The sequence below is a fragment of the Apaloderma vittatum genome, unplaced genomic scaffold (assembly GCF_000703405.1).
Source record: "Apaloderma vittatum isolate BGI_N311 unplaced genomic scaffold, ASM70340v1 scaffold15239, whole genome shotgun sequence".
Lineage (NCBI taxonomy): Eukaryota > Metazoa > Chordata > Aves > Trogoniformes > Trogonidae > Apaloderma > Apaloderma vittatum.
Genome location: NW_009733619.1, coordinates 1 through 455, shown reverse-complemented (window position 1 = coordinate 455; position 455 = coordinate 1).

The following is a 455-nucleotide window of genomic DNA, read 5'->3' as shown; positions in this document are numbered from 1 at the left end:
GGCCTGCCAGTACGTGAAGGGGGGGCCTACAGGAAAGCTGGGGAGGGACTGCTTACAGAGGCATGTGGCAATAGGATGAGGGTTTTAAACTAGAGCAGGGCAGATTTAGATTAGACATTAGGAAGAAGTTCTTTACTATGCGGGTGGTGAAATGCTGGAACAGGTTGCCCAGAGAGGTGGAGGAGGCTCCATCCCTGGAAACATTCAAGGTCAGGCTTGATAGGGCTCTGAGCAACCTGATCTAGTGAAAGATGTCCCTGTTCACTGCAGGGGGGTTGGACTAGATGACCTTTAAAGGTCCCTTCCAACCCAACACATTCCATGATTCTGTGATCCTATGATTATTTTGGAAGACTTCTCCAGGGAAGAAACAATCTGTTTCCTTGCCCAGCCCACACCGACTGCTCACTGTTGGTGGCAGAGACTCTTTCACAGAATCACAGAATCACAGAATG